General features: G+C 37.5%; 1 protein-coding gene across 1 annotated transcript in view; it reads left to right on the top strand.

Annotated features, from left to right (window-relative positions):
* Positions 1-11,895: 11,895 nt before the first annotated feature.
* nav3 (neuron navigator 3) overlaps positions 11,896-15,652 on the top strand; it is a 254,657-nt gene continuing 250,900 nt past the window's right edge. The window contains exon 1 of the mRNA XM_077543326.1: positions 11,896-12,092. The gene's annotated coding sequence lies outside the window, so the exon portion shown is untranslated. The remainder of the gene's footprint in view (positions 12,093-15,652) is intronic.

Genomic DNA, 15,652 nt, shown 5'->3' with positions numbered 1-15,652 from the left:
ATTTCCGCAATGCAAATGCTTCCTTTACACGGTGAATACAAACGTATTGCAGATTGTAGTCAAACATTATTTCATCACATTTTCAACTCAAAATAATCCTCACGAATCAAATTACAAGGATCAAAAGAACAATGCTTTTCAATGAGCAAAGAGCATCATTGCACTTTTTCATCATCATTATTATTATTATTATTATTGTCACCTGTTATAGCAAGAGGGAATAAGCTATGGGAATGTCTGCTGGTTTTAGTGTGCATAGTTCGATAGCGCTGACCTGAGGAAGGGAGCCTGAAAAGAGAGGTGGTGACCCAAGTGGAGGGTCCGAGAGAATTTTGCCTGCCTTTGTCGTGATTCTTGCGACGTGCAAGCCCCCAAGAGTGTGGTGAGGGGGTCCCAATGATTTTGTTTTCAGCATTTCCAACTAATATTAGTACTTGCTTCGTTTTTGTGTGTGTGCTTATTCATTATATACTGTGTAGTTCATGGGTGGGCAAACTCGGTCCTCGAGGGCCGGAGTCCTACAGGTTTTGGATGTGTCCCTTCTGATATATGATCAGCTCATCAGCAAGCTCTGATTTAAAAAAAAACAACAACTAAAAATCAGAATCAGCTTGTGTTGGAAGAGGGAAACCTCCAAAACTTGCAGGACTTGAAGACTGAGTTTGCCTACCACTGGTGTAGTATGTGTGTTTTATTTATTTATTTATTATTTTGCTGCTAGAGAAATTTTAAACTCCTTCCCATAAAACCCACTTGCATGTTGTTATTTACGTATTTATATCACTACCATAATGGGCACTCAATGTCTTCAAATATCAATATTGGCTTAATAAGGAAGCAAACGCATCTAGCAAGGTTACATCAAACTTCAGTTCAATATTCCGATATTGCGCAATACTTTGGGAAATGTTTTTACCAGCCGAGCAAACCGTCTGAAGAAGAAACGATCTTTGTTTGACCGTCAACTTCAAATGTAAAGTGGGCTCGTTCTCTCCCGAAGTCATCTCGTCGTCACGCAACAAAAGTGTTATTAGCGTCTTTTAGATTTTAAGCACTGTGGACTTTTGTTTATACCATTGAATCATCGTTTCGACTGCAACAGACAGATGGAAAGGGGAGGAGATGGGCTGCTAGGGGCGTTCTGTGGCGCTAAATGTGGATGGCTCGCAGCGCCAAAATGGATGGTGGGGGGGGGGGGGGGGGGTCCACCCTGTTTGCAAATAAGACTTCCACAGCAACCTCCAATCCACAAATGCGCCGCCAAAAGCGCTTTAACAGGTTCGATGCAGAGGGAGGACGTGATTGCATTGCAATTGCATTGCACTCCCCCACCTTAATCAGGAGCGAAGTTTGAGGTCGCCTGAATAGGTCAAAAGGAAACTTAAGCAACTAGTGAACGCATGAATGAAATGAGACGTATCACTTAAACTTAACTTCATCATGAAAACAATTTGCATGTCAAAACCTCTCAGAGAGTGACCGGTAAAGATGGTCCTTCAGCATCAGCAGTGTGTTAATACCGGTAACAAACTTTAGTCCCTCGTCAATGGCCAAATTGGAATTTTGTCTTACTATAGAATATAAGAATGTGTCATTGCTTTGCTATACTGTATACACAAAGAGCAGGATTTATTCCTATGCAAATCTAAAAGTACATAAAATATGCAGACTCGTGAAAATGTACAAATGTAAATATAGACTATATGTTGGAGCTGAAGGCGGCCATATATCACTTAGGTGGCGTAACAGGTCTGGGTTTTGAAGTGTCTGTTTTGGGGTGTGGTGTTGATTGTCCCGTGGAGTGGCCGCTTGTGTGTCTTTTTGTGTTCATAGCAGCCAGCTGGGCAGGTTGCAACATGTCAGGATTGTCAGGGAAGTCAACTGACGCCGCTTGGGTGTCAAACAGCCACACATGACACTTCTTCCCACCTTCCTATATGAACACTTTTATTTGAATTAATCTCTCAGCATCACTTGTGCAAATGTTGTTCAAGTCACCTAAAAGTGCTTTTGATCTCATTTCATTTTGAAAACGATGCCCTTGCTTCTTTATTGTCTTTAACTCCTTAACCCTTACATAGTTGATATTAAAAAAAAAGTCTACACACCCCTGTTCAAATGCTAGGTTATTGTACAATAAAGAATAAACCCAAGGTAAATAATTTCAAAACGTTTTCCACTATTAACTCATTCACTGCCATTGACGGCTGTAGACGTCAAAAATTCATTTTAACTTTCTATTAGTTTAACATTTTTTTCCCACTTTTCTTAACAAGAGTATGAAAACCTAGATGTTTTTATTGTATTAAAACAGATATAAAATCTGTGATTAATCAAGAGTTAACTAGTGAAATCATGCGATTAATTACGATTAAAAATTGTAATCGCCTGACGCCCCTAATTTTTAACAATCTTTTCACTTTTTCAGACTTCAAAAAATCATTTGAACTATTTTTATTAGTTTAGTATTTTCCATTTTTGTTAACAAGAGTTATGAAAACCTATAATTTTTTTTGTACATTTAGAACAAATATAAAATTTGTGATTAATCGTGAGTTAACTAGTGAAGCCATGCGAATAATTACGATTACAAATTTTAATCGCCTAATTTTTTAATAATCTTTTCTTTTTTTTCCTTCTTTTTAATAATCTTTTTTTAAGAAAAAAATATTAAAAATTAGGGCGTCAGGCAATTAAAATTTGTAATCGAAATTAATCGCATGACTTCACTAGTTAACTCACGATTAATCACAAATTTTATATCTGTTCTAAATGTACAAAAAAATCTAGGTTTTCATACTCTTGTTAACAAAAATGGAAAAAATATGTTATTATATTCTATTAGTTAAAAAAAATCCCACTTTTGCTAACAAGAGTATGAAAACCTAGATTTTTTCATTGTATTAAAACAGATATAAAATCTGTGATTAATCGTGAGTTAACTAGTGAAATCATGCGATCAATTACGATTAAAATTTGTAATCGCCTTATAAAAAAAGATTATTAAAAATAAAAAATATATATTTAAAAAAAAGAAAAAGAAAAGATTATTAAAATGATGGGCATCAGGCAATAAAAATGTGTAATTGTAATTAATCGCATGATTTTACTAGTTAACTCACGATTAATCACACATTTTTATATCGGTTCTTAATGTACCAAAAAAATCTAGGTTTTCATACTCTTGCTAACAAAAATAGAAAAAATATGTTATTATATTCTATTAGTTAAAAAAAATCCCACTTTTGTTAACAAGAGTATGAAAACCTAGTGTTTTTTTATATTGTATTAGAACAGATGTAAATTCGAGATTAATCGTGAGTTAACTAGTGAAGTCATGCGATTAATTACGATTAAAAATAGTACTCACCTGACGCTCCTAATTTTTAACAATCTTTTCTTTTAAAAAAGATTATTAAAAAGAAGAAAAAAAGAAAAGATTATTAAAAAATTAGGCGATTAAAATTTGTCATCGTAATTATTCGCATGACTTCACTAGTTAACTCACGATTAATCACACATTTTATATTTGTTCTAAATGAACAAAAAAAATCGAGGTTTTCATAACTCTTGTTAACAAAAATGGAAAAAACTAAACTAATAGAAATAGTTCAAATGATTTTTTTGACGTCTATAGCTGTCAATGGCAGTGAATGAGTTAATGCGACGCTACAATTTATTTTAGGAAAGCAGGTGACGCACTCGTCAGGACAACATGATGAATCCAGTTGCCGTTCAAGTGAGTGTCAACAACTAGATTTTGTTTAATTTTTCCGCATTCTTCAGCACATTTCGGGTTTAAACTGAGCTTTTTTTTTTTGGATTGCAGGAAAAATGGAATAGATGCTGTTTGGGGCTGAGTGACCACTAGGGAGCTCTCTTTACCCTCTACTGCTGCTTTACTTCAAACTCCACGGAGGCAACAGGTCTTGGTTCAGAATTCTAGTCTGTTTTTACATGCATCCATGCATACACATAAATGCATACATACACGTGATTCTACTGCTTTTGTATGGCTCCTTATAAAAAATAAATAAAAAATAAAGCGTTGCAGCAGCAGCAAGCTGATAGCAGGGGACCACACACAAGGAGTGAGAATTGGAGACTGCATGTGGAAAATATCTGCAGTTGGCACAGATAGGCTTCTGTTGCCGTGATCGATGGCCTCTGACACGAGAGGTTGCGCGAAGTCGTTCGTCTCGTCGCCCGTCGATGAACAATCTGAAGGATATACAGCCAAATCCGCTGCTCTGCTGAGCCTCCAGCCATGTAGGCCCCTCCATCAGAGTGGGGAGTGTGGACCCCCCCCCCCCCCCACACACACACACACCCTCCCATATACAGGAGCGCCTTCATGTGGGGGCTTAGAAGTGGCTCACCTGCGACCCAAGATTGATGAGAAAGGTCGCAGGCGTGTGATTGAAATGCTTGGCAACAGAGTTTCACCTGTTATAAATGATTGCCAAATCTTCTAATCAGATCACACACTAAATCAGCGGAATATTTTACAAACGCATCGACGCCGGTTCAAGTCCTACGTTTGAAACTGGCAATCTATTTTGTCTACATGTATTCTGATGTAGAAGCGTACTGCATCATCCTGAGAGGTGTAATATTGAAATACCTTTTGGTGTGATGCAATATTGACTTACAGTACAGCAAAAAAGAAAAGAAAAGGTGCAGTTGTGGTTCGTACGTGTGCCCCTCAAGTGAGAGGTTCTGGGTTCAAGTCTGTTTTTGGAATGTGGGAGAAAGCCGGAGTAAAATAATATTGTAAACCACTGTAACAATATGCAGTTTGAACTCGCACTCAAATATAGAAAAATTTAATTTTTACTTATATGCACTTAATGATTCAATTAAAATGTACTGCTGATAAAAGTTTGATGTGACCAAAATACATTTTTAAAGATGAAATGCAAATGTATTGAATTTCAAAGTTAAATACAACTGAATTGTACTTTACTTCACATACCACTAGAGGGCGGACATGCATACTAGTGGATCTATTATTCTAGGCCGGCTGAGGTGGGCAAAACCGTCAATACAACGGTCCGTCATTGACGGTACTTCACAGATGGTACTTCTAATCTACAGTATTGTATTGATGGTTTTGCCCACCTTTGATATCAGGTAAGCCTAATAATGCTGACATTGGCCCGAAACCTTGTGCCGTCACTTTTCAAGAGACCCCCAATATAGCATGTTCGTTCAACCATTAAAAACGCATCATCAAAGACAGCAAGCCAGTTGTACAATAGTTGTAATTTCTGTGCTTGGTGGATATACAATATAGCACTAACTAGCATGAACTATTTCTATTAGTTTAACATATTTTTCCATTTTTGTTAACACGATTGTGAAAACCTAGATTTTTTTTCTGTACATTTAGAACAGATATAAAATTTGTGATTAATCGTGAGTTAACTAGTGAAGTCATGCGATTAATTACAATTACAAATTTTAATTGCCTGATGCCCCTAATTTTTAATATCTTTTCTTTTTCTTTTTTTTAAATACATAGTTTTATTTTTAATAATCTTTTTTTTCATAAGGCGATTACATTTTTTAATCGTAATTAATCGCATGATTTTACTAGTTAACTCACGATTAATTACAGATTTTATATCTGTTCTAATACAATAAAAAAATTCTAGGTTTTCATAACTCTTGTTAACAAAAGTGGGAAAAAAATGTTAAACTAATAGAATTAGATCAAATAAATTTTTGACGTCTATAGCCGTCAATGGCAGTGAATGAGTTAATCTTATAATAAACTTGCTGAGTAGTTTACTTTTTTAGTTGTATTTAGAGTTAGATTCTTCTCTTCATCCTTGTATGAGTATTGTTGTTTTAATACAATAAAAAAATGTAGGTTTTCCTACTCTTGTTAGGAAAAGTGGGAAAAAAATGTTAAACTAATAGAAAGTTCAAATGAATTTTTGACGTCTATAGCCGTCAATGGCAGTGAACGAGTTAAACAAAATCTTCATCCCAAATGTAGTGTGTGCAAATGGGCAAAGCCGGTAATAGTCCTATTTAGCCATATGAAATATAATACACTGATGACCTTCTGTGTTTTATAACAGAGCCGCTGCAGCATCTGCGCACGATAAGCACTGAAGGCCAGGACCCGGCTTTACATAAATGAATAAAACAGTGTGCCACTTACAAGCTGTAATAAGGTTTTATATTTGTTTATGTGCTTTACAGCGAAATGGGTGCACATGTCAGCAACGATATCCATTTTGATTGATGGAAAGTAAGTGGAAGCAAACTTGCGTTACTTTTATTTACCTCTTAGCTCATGTTTAAAGAGCTGAGGCTTTTAAATTCACACTGCCTCATCCTTTCACATCCTCCCACTCTGCCTCTCTTGGCACTAGTGCAACACATGGCGCATCAAGAAGACTTCAAGACGTAAATAGTGACACATGCACCCATCTCAGAGTTATTTTAATAATCGTGAACATGCCCTCAAGCTAAAGGCTCTTCGAAAAAAATCTGCTTTTTTCTCGGTTAACAGCTCATCTCTTTCTAACATCTTTCTACACAAGGCATCTTTTTTTTTATAGTAATTCAACAGATTTGCTTTTATAGTGACGATACCATGAATCCCCAAAATATTGTCTCTTGCATTTTTATACTGTAAATCGTATTTTAACTGAGAAAAGTTCATACCTCTAAAGCTGCACAAAATTTTTTCATGAGCATTTTTGGGGACGGTGAAGTGTGAATGAGATTAGAAGAATTTATACCAGAATTATTTATGCAGAATGTTGACTTCTTTTTTAGGGCAGCACGGCGAGTAGTGGTGATAGAAATGGTAGGTATCTAGGATTGAACCTTGGGGGACACCTTGAGAGGAAAGCATGGAAAGATCCATGGTTTCTTTTGGGGAAATTAGGTTTCTTTTAGACAATAATTAACAACTGGCTTGCCGCAGTTTATTGTATTTACCAAGTTTACACTTACAAATTGTCAAAAAGTGAACCGCACAACTGGAACGTTACAATTTTGCCATTCAAGTTGAGACAAAAGGTGAGTGACTGTCATGTTTATTTTCAGTCTTGTTTACTCCCTGTCATGTTTAGCTTCTGTTTTCCCCTTGTCTTGTCATTTCCTGTTTTATTGTGAAAAGTCTGACTCCTCTCGTTTCAGGTCACTTGCCCTTCCTTGTTTGGTGTCTTTGTCAACCCTGATCCCTGATTGTTTCCACCTGTGTCCCCATTATCCCTCATGTGTCATCCAATCAGTGCCCTCAGCCAGGTGTGTCTTGTTATGTCATTAGTGTTGGTGTATTTAGTCAGGTGTCTCCCCCCTGTCTGTGTCGGTTCATTGTTGCAGTTGTTGTTTGTCTTTTCCTCCACATCATGCTGCCCGGTTTTGCCCCTCGTCATTTACCTTGTCATGCTGTTAGTTTTTCCTAAGTTGTTTCGCCATGTTTTGCTTCATGTTTTGTTAGATCAGTTTTATTTTGTACTTTTGAAGATCCTTTTTTTGAATAGAAATTAAATCCTTCTTGTGGACTACACCTCTGCCTCCTCGCTCTGCCTTCCCGCATCTGGGTCCTAAAGCCCCCATCTTACTGACAGTGACTCACCCAATCAAAACTAACCGTACTTCTTTTCACTTTTCAAACTGATTCCATTCTTTAAAAGATTAATATTGTTAACTGAGGGGGAAAAGTGTTCTAAAATTCAGGATATTATAATTTCCCATGACACTTAGATGTTTGGGAATCACTGGCTTAAAGGAGCATTTATTCCAGTCGGCCTCCAAGTCCTTTATCCTTGAACTCTCCACCTTGAGAGACCAGTAGTAGTAGAAGGTCGCGAGCCCTTTGGACACTCTAAAGTCCCCCTCAGGGAGCGAGGACGACAAAGGTGCATAATGCAATGTGAAGCGCCGCGTAGCCCGGGGCACGTGCTCTATAGTCCGTCACCCTCCATCTATGACCGATGATTGTATTCTCACTGTGATGTTCGAGGCCATCCATCACACTGTGGAGCTTTTCAGCTTTCGTACGTATTTAAGCATGTGTAAGGTCGATTCTCTGTTTGGCTCTGACCTTGTTCAAGACTGTGGATTACACATGGGGTCAAAACAGGTTAAGGTCTCACTCTGCTTCGTCTGTCCTTCCTTCCTTTCCTCAGTCTCTCCTTTGGTCTCTTGAGGTCTCCCTGATTTGTTGGAATTTGGATGTTTCTGGGGTTGGTGGCCCGGTGGGTGGTGTCTGGTCGGTGCTGGATTTCACTTTCCTTTCTTTTCTTTGGTCCTTCCTCGGGTCTCCTGACAGCCTCACGGCTCTGGCTGGGTTCTGAAGTGTTCGGTTTAGGTGAACGGTATGGGATTTTTTAATAGGTTTTAGGTGAACTAATGAATACACACTCACACGCACGCACACACACACATGCACATTCACGTACTCACCCATATACAAAATAAAAATTAATTTAAAAAATATATATATATAAAAAAAAAAGAGAGAGCAATGATGATGGCATGTCAAATTGGTAAAATTACCGAATGAACAATACTGAGCTCTCCAGAAGAAGAAGAAAAAAAAAATACGGTTAAGGCATAATGCACTTTGTTTTGTCTTGAAAGGTGACATCTTGCGTTGGAGTGGCCTAAATATGGCAAGAGCGTTGCTTCTGAGTACTAACTGGAACCGCAGCTCCAAATGAAACCACTGCCTAAATATTATTATTATTATTATTTTAATTATTTTTATTATTTTTTTAATTATTATTTTTTAAAATTATTTTTAATTTTATTTATTTATTTTTTAAATTTTAATTTTTTTTTTTTTTTTTCTGGAGAACTCAGTATTGTTCATTCGGTAATTTTTATTTTATTTGACATGCCATCATCATTGCGCTCTCTTTTTTTATTTTTTTTTAAAATATATATTATATATATTTTATATATATTTTTTATACATTTTATCTTGTATGTGGGTGAGTATGTGTATGTGCGTGTGTATTCATTAGTTCACCTAAAACCTATTAAAAAAAACAGCCTTAATATGTCATCAACTCATTTATAGAATGTTTCATATATCTTAAACTTTACAACAGGTCCCAAGTCTCTCTAGATGTTTTGGTGAATTTTGATTGCTAATCTAGACAACATAGAGGCAATGTTATTGTACATAAAGGGCAGAGTAGAGCTTTGAAAACACCAGATGTCACTGCTTCCATTCCATTTTATATTTAATACAAACCAGAATTGATGATGCTGATTTTAATTGGCATACTCCTGGCGTAGAATAGTGGACACATCCCATAATAAGGGGTCTTATTCCGGCACAAACCGCCATGTTGTTGTGTTCTTTCCAGCTCACGATGCAGAGTAATAAAAAAAACAACAAAAAAAAACAGCCAAAGTAAGGCCAACAGCCAGTGGCAGCAAACAGCGCTCGTAGCTCGTATTTGTGATTCAATATTGAGCAAATGGAGCCGTGGGCTGATGATCCGTTTCACTGCCGTGGTGGCGGGCTGAATCCGCCGAGCCGAGCCTCCTGCAGGCTTCCGGCTCTCCTCCATTACAGATTCATCACACGCAAAAAAAAAAAAAAAAAGCCCGCAAGTAGCTGGCTGCCTGGCCGTTCTCCAAATTGCGTCAAATTGTTTTCTTCTGATATTGGTTCATATTATTCTTATTTTTCTGCCCATTTGATGAAATCACATCACATCAGGCAGCTGACGAGAGGACCGAGCATATCCAAACATCTTTATTATACAGCTCCACTATTTACCTGATGAGTCATATTCCCCACATCATCTATTTGTATTCCCGTCTCTGACCAAACTGTCGACTATTGTTCAGGGGAAATTGACTGACAGCTACGGGTGCAGGTCATTAGGAGCTGCGTCAACAATATCCACTTGTCCCATTTCTTCCGTGCTCGAACCAACTGTCAATCAGTGGGTGACTTAGCTGATTTAAACAATGGCTCCACCCTCAAGATGTCCGACAAGGTTCAATTCTGCAAGATGTGACTTATCTGCTCCTTTCTTGCTCTACAGCAAAAAAAGAAAGAAAAAAGAGTCGGCTACTTATCAGAACAAAGGTCAATTAGCAAAGTTTCCTGTAACAAAAGGTAATTAAATCAATGGTTGATGAGACGGGCTAATTACCCATATGCACTGAAAATAACAATTCCCACCACTGAATCACACCCAGTTGTCAAGTGTGTACGAGGGAAAAAAAACCCTGATAGGTGTGTGTGTGTGTTTAAGTGTAGATTGGGGGGGAATCCAATCTTGTCGAAAGCCCCATTCTCAACACTTTGTGTCGATCAAGGCGGTTGCCAAGGAGACCACATCCACTAAAAGACAACCATTGAACGCACCATTTTCTGTCCTAAATGGATATGAAAACAACACTTCTATTAGTGCCAACATGGATCCCAAATGTCACCGCCGTGATGGTTCACTTGTGAGGGCAAAATCCTTTGTTCTGTTTTGTTCTTACCATCTGCCTGTCCAAACTATCATTTGAAACACCAAATAGGCTATATTGTATCGGTAATAAATACAAAACGTTTTACATGCACTCAGACAGAAAATTAGATACAAAAATAATACATATGTTTTGTGATCATTTCGCCTACCTGTTCAATGCATATGTTAGTATTTAAATGATAAAGTAGCCTGTAGTAATATTGAGTATGATAACATGGAATAATAGGTCTACTTTAAAAAAAATAATAAAAATTTTACAAGATTTTACAAGTTTTTCAGTTTTCCAACCATGCTTCTTGCTCTTGTATAAATAAATAAATAAATAAATAAATAAATAAATAAAACTACTGTTCCCACAAGCATATACCTTTCAAAAATTGTAAATACTTTTTATTTGCCAATATAATGAAGAAAATGTCTACTTTTATTTTCTGGAATTCTCAATTTTGACCAATTAATGCGGGATTGCTGCTGTTAGGAACGATAACATGGAATAATAGGCCTACTTTTTTTTAATTAATTTTTTTTTAAACAAGATTTTCAGTTTTCCAACCATGCCTCTTGCTCTTGTATAAATAAATAAATAAACAAAACTACTGTTCCCACAAGCATATACCTTTCAAAATTGTAAATACTTTTTTTTGTGCCAATATAATGAAGACAATGTCTACTTTTATTTTCTGGAATTCTCCATTTTGACCAATTAATGCGGGATTGCTGCTGTTAGGAATGATAACATGGAATAATAATAGGTCTACTTTTTTTTTAAACAAAATTTTCAGTTTTCCAACCATGCCTCTTGCTCTTCTATACATAAATAAATAAATAAATAAAACTACTGTTCCCACAAGCATATACCTTTCAAAAAATGGAAATACTTTTTTTTTTTTGCCAATATAATGAAGAAAATGTCTACTTTTACTCTCTGGAATTCTCCATTTTGACCAATTAATGCGGGATTGCTGCGGTTAGGAATGATAACATGGAATAATAGGTCTACTTTTTATTTAAAAAAAAAAAATAAACAAGATTTTCAGTTTTCCAACCATGCCTCTTGCTCTTGTATAAAATAAATAAATAAATAAAACTACTGCTCCCACAAGCATATATCTTTCAAAAATTGTAAATACTTTTTTTTTTGCCAATATAATGAAGAAAATGTCTACTTTTACTCTCTGGAATTCTCCATTTTGACCAATTAATGCGGGATTGCTGCTGTTAGGAACACGTAAGCATCTATAATATAAATATACTCAACTGTATATAAAAAAAACCCTCTTCCAATGATCTCATTTTTTTTTCAGCTCTCCAGAGCAATTTGATGTTCAACACTCCCACCGTGTGGCCCAAAAGCGCAACTGCCCCATGATGCTGCGAGCGCTCAGACCTCAGACCAGGCTTATCTTGCAGCGAGGACGGCTGCTTCCTGCTATCCCGGAGCTTCGTTTTCCGCGACACCTACCTCACAATCCAACCCCTCAGGCTTTCCGGGAACACATTTTAGACGACTTTCAACTCATTCTCCTGACACAAAATCTGCTGAAGTGTGCTTGGATTAAAAAAAAAAAAAACCCTCAAAGCTGCAAGGGGGGAAAAAAAGACATAGCTGCAGGACAGCAGGTAAGACCATTTTACTATGCAAATGTGGTGTTTTTAGTGGAATTTGCCAGTTTGTGAGATGAAAATTGTGAATGGTCATCCCAGCATAATGCTTTGACTGTGCTTGCGTAAGGTGCGTCCTGGTGACTCAGGAAAGTGATGCTCCACACCAAACTGTTCTTCCGATCCCCCACTAATGAGTCACTTTCCCGCTAAAAGAGACCCTAGTCATAAGTCATCAACTGGGTGATGCTGCACTTTATGAACGCAGTACTCTTCCTCTTAGAACACAAGGATGTTTTCATTGCAGGTTCCATTTTTGTGTTTTGGTATCACTCTCAGCCTCCTTGCACCATTTTCAATAATATATGCCTGATGAGATTCACTATATTTATTCTGCCTGAATGAGGCTATAGAGAGCGATATGGGAAACAAATTTGGGACATGTTTTATGACCATAACAATGGATAGACAGTCGGTATTGATATTTGAGAGAATTTAAAAATAACCTGCTTGCACTCTAATAAGATGCAACAGGTAAGTGTCGGCAACATGTTGAGCTGCTGTTTTGTATTTCTGCATCAAGAATCACAGTTTTAGGGTTAGGCTGAATGCAATCCGATGAAATCCTGATCAAATGCATTTACGTTTGTGGTTGTAACAGGACAAAATGTGGAAAAGTTCAAGGGGTGTGAACACATTCGCAAATCACTGTATATAAACAATTGGAGGATGCCCAGAGGGCTCGATTGTGTTCCACAAAAGCTTCATCGCTCTTAATTGCATGACAAGGCCCGCCGATTATTTCCTTGATTGTGGAACAAGTGAGCTGCTACAGCGTCTGGCGTCCTCTTCCCACAGGAGCAGTGGGAGCCTGCGCAAACGCCCCCCCTCCTCCAAGCCCCCCCCCCCCCCCCCCCAGCCCAGCTTCATTTGTTCAACCAAACGTTCGGACGTGAATACTAATAAACTGCTCCAGTTAGCTTGTTGATTAGCTTCAAAGAAGACATGAGCTCCACTTCTTTGGAAGATCCACCAGGCTAAAATCAGGTTTAGGTTTGATATCTCATAGTGGATGTCATGTTGTCTATCTCCTGTTAGTTGTCAAGACTCCTTTTTGCCGCAATCGCTCTAAGACTTGATCAGTTCCGTACAATAGAGGAAATCCATAATGAACAATCAATGTAATAAATGAATACATACTGTATTACATACTTGATTGAAAACGTACTTGTTGCCACAAGAAACAAGCAAAAAACTTTCCCTGTTAAGCTCCTCCTCACTCCAAAGAAATATTTTTATGTTAGACATTAGGGGTGGGAATCTTTGAATGTGTCACGATTCGATTCAGATTTTTAAGTGTGCGATTCGATTCAGAACGATTTTTTTTTAATCAAAATGATTTGATTGACAATGATTTTTGCCTCAATTTATAGATGTGCAAGGAATCGAAATGATCTACTCTAGTCTGACTCGCTAATGCTAATTAGCGCGCTACTCGCGGCACTTTTCCCACTCAAAAGAACGTCTCCACGCTGAAAAAACCCCAAAAACTTTTATTGGAATAACTTGATCGTGATTTTTCCCTTCTACTCTCTAATGTGGCTACAACTTAACAGTGTATCAGACCGCGTGGAACCACACTGCCCCTCAGTGGCCAAATCGGGTACAACATGAACAGCAACAACACAAAGGGAAGACAGTATAAAATAATTTAAATAAATATATTTTGGGACATTTAAAATAAATTCTGAATCGTACTAAATGAGAATCGCGATTCTTATTAGAATCGATTTTTTTTGGCACACCCCTATTAGACATGGCTTTGGCTAAGACACAAAAACAGAGAATGTGACTTTTTCAGTAGCCGATAGGGGATAGGTTCTTCTAAAAATCGGCAAATAGGGTAATTTATATGTTAATGTTTGTAAGAATTAAAATAAAATAAAAAGTTGAATTTGTGAATGCAAATATCAGTGGTTCAATGGAACACAAACAACACATAGCACTTGACCCTTTTACACCACCACCAAAAAAAACTCGAACAGCGCTCTACAGTGTGCCTTTCTCACTTTCACGTACAGTTTATCCGCAATAACAATAAAATGATCATACACCGAGTTAGCATTGCATTCTCGTCTAGTTGCTACAATATGCAAACAAGCAGAAGAAACCGAATCGAAGGAGTCAGCGACGCTATGGCAAGCGTTTTGCCTTCATAATTCGATTCCTGTCTAAGGGACCCAGAGAGACATGCTCCTTTGCCTCCATCATCACTTTGGCCCCCGCCGGTCCTCCTGATCCATTCTCATCCGTCCCTTTTGAATGGTTTTCATGTCACCATCTTCCCTTCGCAGAACCGCTTCTCGTGCCCCTTCTGCTTCTGCTTACGTTTGACTGCGATCAATGGCGGTTGATGACAGTTCATCCATCCGAGCGTCCGATTAAATTAGCGCCGCAGACGAGGCTTTAAACTGTCTTGGGGGAGGGCAACCATGTGATGGATTGACAACGGAGCAATTTTTAAAAGCGAGTTAACATCGCTGACTCAAAGTGCCGCCTAAAGGAATTTCATCTCCAAATGAATATCTGAACATCGCTTTGTTGTTTGCATGCATTATTCTGACTTGAATACTGGCTAACCCAGAAATCTACTTGTGGGTGCCATTCAAAGGAATTGAAAGTCACCCAACTGTTAGAACGCAGCCAGCCAACCAACAGGGAGAATCTGCAATAATGAGCTGGGAATTATTCGTTCCTACGGCTGCTTGACACTGACGCCGTGTGAAGTTGCTTTTAGAGGAAGCTGAATGAACTTGTCATGACGGGTAGTTTTCCGGCTCCTTTAGCAGCCTGACAGTGTGAGTGAGTGAGTGGCAGCGGGCAAAAATGATGACTTTAAAGCAACACTAAGGAACTTTCAGTTCACTTGGATTATGCCGCCGCCATATGGACAAAGTTGACGTATGCCATAAAGCAGTCAGCACATTTGTAGTTTTTTTGTGTGGGAGTGTTCCTACCATCCTCCTCAAAGTTGCTTAGTGCCAGTAAAAATGATACAGACCCCCTCAAGCCATGGCAAAGGTACCATTCAACTAGTTTAGTTTAGTAGTCGATGTTTCATCAGAAGAGTTATGAAAATATTTTATTCACTCATTCACTGCCATTGACGGCTATAAACGTCAAAAATTCATTTGAACTATTTCTATTAGTTTAGCTCCCCCCCCCACTTTTGTTAACAAGAGTATGAAAACCTAGATTTTTTTATTGTACATTTAGAACAGATATGAAACTTGTGATTAATCGTGAGTTAATTAGTGAAGTAATGCGATTAATTATGATGAAAATTTTTAATCACCTGACACCCCGAATTTTTAATAATCTTTTATTTATTTATTTATTATTATTCATTCACTGCCATTGACGGCTATAAATGTCAAAAATTCATTTGAACTATTTCTATTAGTTCAACATTTTTTTCCACTTTTGTTAATAAGAGTATGAAAACCTAGAATTTTTTTATTGTACATTTAGAACAGACATACAATTTGTGATTAATCGTGAGATAACTAGTGAAGTCA

This window comes from Vanacampus margaritifer, chromosome 15 (genome assembly GCF_051991255.1).
Source record: "Vanacampus margaritifer isolate UIUO_Vmar chromosome 15, RoL_Vmar_1.0, whole genome shotgun sequence".
Taxonomy (NCBI): domain Eukaryota; kingdom Metazoa; phylum Chordata; class Actinopteri; order Syngnathiformes; family Syngnathidae; genus Vanacampus; species Vanacampus margaritifer.
Note: the sequence above shows the minus strand (reverse complement) of the source record. Positions and strands in the feature narration are given on the sequence as shown.